Source organism: Vitis riparia, chromosome 14 (genome assembly GCF_004353265.1).
Source record: "Vitis riparia cultivar Riparia Gloire de Montpellier isolate 1030 chromosome 14, EGFV_Vit.rip_1.0, whole genome shotgun sequence".
In the NCBI taxonomy this organism is placed as follows: Eukaryota; Viridiplantae; Streptophyta; class Magnoliopsida; order Vitales; family Vitaceae; genus Vitis; species Vitis riparia.
In genome coordinates this window covers 18,418,487-18,423,272 of record NC_048444.1, presented here as the reverse complement: position 1 = coordinate 18,423,272, position 4,786 = coordinate 18,418,487, and the positions used below count along the sequence as shown (strand labels likewise).

General features: G+C 30.6%; 1 long non-coding RNA gene across 1 annotated transcript; it reads right to left on the bottom strand.

The window, feature by feature from the left end:
* Positions 1 to 825: 825 nt before the first annotated feature.
* On the bottom strand, positions 826 to 1,938 carry LOC117929476. Its single transcript, XR_004653768.1, has 2 exons — positions 1,843 to 1,938; positions 826 to 1,096 (listed from the first exon to the last, which is right to left on the bottom strand). It is a non-coding gene; the product is annotated as an uncharacterized LOC117929476 (long non-coding RNA).
* Between the last annotated feature and the right edge of the window lie 2,848 nt (positions 1,939 to 4,786).

Below are 4,786 nucleotides of genomic sequence, written 5' to 3'. Positions count from 1 at the left end.
ATAAAGCAAAATAAAGGGAACCTTACAAAACTCTTCTAAATATGCAGGGTTCTATGTATTCCATTCCCATTAATAGATCAAGCAAAAGCCTAATGGCATTTCATCATTTTATTTTTTTCATCATTTTATTTCATCTTATCTTTTAATTTATTTTTTATTAGCCCCGCTTCCTTGCTCAAGTTATGAAGCTTATAAGGATAAAGGTGAGATACATGAGTGGAGGGGACTGGATTCATATTGGACCTTGTTGTATTATATATTGGCTTTATCCTTGGCCATTACAACCCATCCATCTATAGATGAGTCACTTCAAGCAAAATTTGGAAAATTCCTGTGAATTGGTTAACCTTTTTGGTGAACGGAATGTTTTGGTACTCGAGCAAAAGAGAGTTGGTTGGAGAAACAATGTTAGGTGTTTTCTCATATTTGTATTGATTCTTTGTTTTATTATATCCCTTCTTATTTTTTGATGGCTATTCAAGATGATAATTGATGCATTGGTGGAAGCGTTACTCATCTTACTCCCAGTCATGCTAAGAAAGTTGTTCTTCGGTTAATAAACTTCCAGGTACTATGGTATCATACTTTATGCCGAGTACTATTTTAGTAATATTGGCAAACTTGGAATCATACTGGTGGTTTCTATGTTTGTTGAATTTCAATTACATTGAAATAATATCTATTCTGCTAACCGATTTACCAAATCAATTGCAACTATTCTCATTGATGAATGTTTCTATACCCTTTTTTTTTGCCTCAAGCCCAATTGCTTCGAGCCCAACCAACTATAAGCAATAATAAATCCATAAATAGAGATTTATACTATGATTCAAGTGGAGATTCATTATGCGACTCAAATAGTGACCATCTATAATTATGAAGAAATTTCAATAATTATGAACAATGTGGAAAACATCATACAATCCAACAAATCTATATAAACCTAAAATATAACCAAATAGATTGAAATAGAGTGATACATATTGCATTAACATGGAATCAATCCAGCCAAAGAGTAACATTCCCAAGAACAAAACATGATATAATCATAATGCTGAACCAACTCCCAATTCCACAATCTCAGCCTCAACATTACCTGAAAAACATAAATAAATCATTATGAGCATTTAATAAGGTTAAATAAAGAGATTACAATTACTAGTGATTGCAAATGGTATATATATCATATTTGATCGAATTAGAAATCTATTTAAGTTTATTAGTCTATAACTAATAAAATAATCAATTCAACATGATAATAACTTGAATGAATAAATATTATCTTAAAATAATTGGTATTAGCAATAAAGTTTGACCATCACAAGGTTCAGTCACCTTGGCCTCCTTACTACATGACATTGAGAATTAACATCATACTATTAAGCAATCAATATATCTTAGGATTAGAAGATAAGACAACATTTGACATCTAAAAATCATACATCATGGCATTTAGAAGGTTAGACTACATCCTGGAATAAGGGAAATTCACTCATCCTAACATCAAAAGATCACAAAGCTTATAACATTAGAAAGATAACAAAAGATCCTAGCAATAGGTGGCCAATCCTCACCTGGTTTTTCACTCTATACACAATTTGCAAAACTCAATTACTAGCTTATGGTTTTGTGGTTTCAGAACAATGGTTTTGGATCTACTTTATTTATTTTCAAAATACAAAACCAGAACATTCTGAAATATCATTTCCTTTGATGATAAGATAGATATTTCAGAAAATAGTTCAAAACTTTTCATTTTAATGGTTGCTAATTGGTATAATAATAAATGTCAAGTATAAATTGCACTTGAGAAATCTAAAAAAGTCTCACATCAGTACATACCATGTGCATTTATAAACAAATTATGGATGGTGGTATTCAGATCATCCTGCCAATGCCCTTCATCATCTCCCACTTTTATTCTTTCTAGCCTCGGTATAGTTAAGAGACTTGGAGTGAAAATTTTCATCTTGGGGCATTCTTCCACCAGCATCTGCTCCAAGGATGGGAATGAGAATATATAATCACCTGAATTGAAGCTTGTGAGGTTTGGCAAATACAGAAGCTCCATGTGTTGTAATTTGTAGAAAGTAATCTCATCTGTTGCTTCCCCTCCTTCGTTGGCAACTACTTCTTCCATCATATATGATCCACCTATTTTGAGTGTTTTGAGTTTTACCAGACTTTTAGCTACCAAGGGGGATATCAAACTTCTCAGACTACCACAAGACAGCACTTCTAAAGTAGCTAGATTTTGGAAAGATACCGAGGATGGTACCAAATTTATCAAACTGTCACAACTCCACACTTCAAGACTCTTTAGACTTTGCAAATTAGGGCCTGGTTGGGAGTTTTCCTTCCACAAATGCGTCAGCCCAAGAAGATCACACAACCATATTTTTCTTAACCGTACAAGCCTCTTAGCTTGATTTTCCTCGTCAAGTCCTTCAAGTTAGAATACCTCTTTGACTGAACTACATCCTCGCACGTTAAGTACTTCCAAATTATGTAATATTTGAAGCATAAAGGAAGGAATCACAACCAAAATATCTCTATAGTCATATACACCCAAAAATCTTAGTCTGGGAAAGGAATCCACTGGAAATTGCTCTAGCCATATTTCTGTATCTCTGTTCTGACCCAGTGTTAATTCCTCCAAATTAGGGAATGCAACCTGGGAAATGGTTGGAATAAAATAAATTTGTTATCTCAGTTATAACTACACATCTACAAAGAAGTGTTCTTTTATTTCTATATTCCAAGTAAAGAACATGGCAAAATTAATATAATTTTTTACGCTGTTTACAGAAGATGCACTGGACATCCACGTCCAGATTTCTAATTTTATAATGTCATTTAGCATCTGAAAAGTATGATGATGCAAGGTGTAAGTCACTTGAATAAAAATGGATTGGAAATGTGGTTCACAATTGTTTACTATAAGATGGTTGGTTATAAAAATTCTTGTCAAAAGTAAGAATTAGTTCAAATTTTAACATAAAAAGTTCAATGGAGATATACAGGGAGGAAATAATTGGTTTTGGGTTCTGCATCCACCTTTTCATGGGTCAAGTTATTTAATGTAAAATTTAAGGAAATGTGATAAGGTAAAATTAGGAAACTTACATGTGGGAGCAAGAAAGGGGGCATATCAAGATTTCCCTCATGATGTCTTTGTTGGAATGTTGGAGTTTCCAATGCAAATACATTGAGTTTATGACAATCACACACCGTCAGTTTTTCCAACAATGGCCACTGTGAAGTATGTGCCCCCGGGTAGAAACTCCTGAGTTGAGGTAGATAGCGGAGAATGAGAGAGGTTACTTTAGGGAATACAAACATATTCCCTAATGAACTACGATCCACATTCACATTCACATTCGTCCCTTCCACATCAAAAACCACTTCTAATGAACTACAATCGTCTACCATCAGATCCTGTAGGCTCTATAACCTTTTCAGCATACAAGATGGAAAAATATTCAACAATTGTCCACATGATGCTACAGTCACCCCTTCTAGTTTAGAGAAGGAATCTAGAGGAATTTGGTTATGGCATATTTTTTTCACATTATCCAGTTCCTTGATGTTTAAGAACTTCAAGCTAGGAAATGCAACCTGCAGAATTCATCCCACCGTTTTGTTATTTATATATTTTGACTAACTAAAAAAAATAAAATTATCCATGTCTAGAACCAGCTACATCTTAAAGAAGGGTGGAGGAAAATGTACATGCTTAAACAAGTTGAATTTCATTGTCTATAACTACAAGAATTTGTAAGGAAAATATCAGTCAAGAAATAGCAGAGATCTCGTGGAATTCATTTTAATACAACTCTCATACATTTGAAATGTTCCAAAAGAGTCATTTGTTTGGTTTTTTTTTTTTTCCAATTTTTTATTTAATTGTTAAAGCAAATTACTTTGAGCCTTATATATTTTGATTGATTCTCATCTAATTGTCTTAAAAAAATTAAACCACCACAATCTCGTGTAATTTGGATGAGAATGAATTCATTATAAATTACAAAAACTTATCATAAAAAAATACTACTTAAATACTTTTTATTTGTCTATAAAAAATTCCTTTATCTAGATAATAAATTAATAAAAAATAAATCCATAAAATTCTATACATTTATCACACAACAAAATAAAAATAAACTACCACTAATTCTAATATATATTTCTTAATTAAAAAAACCCAAAACATAATTTACATTCATCTAAATATTCATTAGAGTAAATAATTCAATAAATTTTGTAAATCAAAAAATAGAATTTGATATTCTTTCCCAAATTAAAAATATAAAAGTTAGTGAATTAATTTCAATAATCAAACATATACTTCAATTATAAAACCATTATGCAAAGATATGTACACTGTATGGAAGTGTTAACTTAGAAAATTTTCTAGCATTTTTTTACTAATAAAGTATAATTAGAAATCATTTTTATTATTCCAATGCAAATGTTCATAATAATTATATAATTAATTATTATAAAACTTTTATAATATTAATAATTCAAATATTTTAGGATATTTGTATATTATTTTTTCAAATTAGAGTAACAAGAAATATCATAATTAATTTTATAAATATTTTAATATATACAAACTACATTCAACGTCCACCATTCAAACCTGAATAAAAATTATTAACCGATAAGTTAAATTTAGGTGAAAAATGAAAATAAAAAAGGAGAAACAAGAACCAACTCAATCTAAATTTTCTTTATTTTCCTCCAATAATTTGATTGATAACAATGTTAAAAGGAAAATTAA